This window comes from Penaeus monodon, chromosome 22, assembly GCF_015228065.2.
Source record: "Penaeus monodon isolate SGIC_2016 chromosome 22, NSTDA_Pmon_1, whole genome shotgun sequence".
Taxonomy (NCBI): Eukaryota; Metazoa; Arthropoda; class Malacostraca; order Decapoda; family Penaeidae; genus Penaeus; species Penaeus monodon.
In genome coordinates, this window is record NC_051407.1 from 19,116,195 (window position 1) to 19,116,761 (window position 567).

Below are 567 nucleotides of genomic sequence, written 5' to 3' on the forward strand. Positions count from 1 at the left end.
GTTGCCGATTTCTTGGTTGGAATATAATTCTACGGACATTCACCCACATTTTATTGCCCGAAGCCAAACAAAATATTTTGCCAGACACTTATCTCGTTATATCATACAGATGCTGAGGTCAGTAACACCAACACTCGCCTCACGTCAAACTACAGCAGCGTATCTCTATGAATACATGAGCTGTAGAGAGCCAAGAGTTATACTTCAGTAGGACTATCAACACACATCCATTACCGACGTAGTAAACATCCAGACTGGTGCGAGAACTGGACGGGAAATGGTCGTTGAGTGAGAGAAATGGTAGAAATTAGTTTGTGGTCGAGAGCTGTACGCATGAACACACTTCGGCTTGAAAAGAGGGACGGACTGTTATTGGCCTGGATCACAAAAACAGTTTTTTTGGGAGGGGGAGGGACTTTAAATATCTAAGAGGTAAAAGTGTTTATTTGACAGGAAAAATGAATGAGATATTTATGAAAATGGTTGAGAAATTTCCTTGCTAATACACAGCAGATAAAGACAATGCACGTTTTATACATGTACTGTGTTAGAATTGCCAATGCTCCG

General features: G+C 40.7%; 1 protein-coding gene across 1 annotated transcript in view; it reads left to right on the plus strand.

Moving 5' to 3' along the window:
• LOC119587349 (GTPase-activating Rap/Ran-GAP domain-like protein 3) overlaps window positions 1–567 on the plus strand; it is a 420,180-nt gene that overhangs the window by 68,196 nt on the left and 351,417 nt on the right. The window lies entirely within an intron of this gene.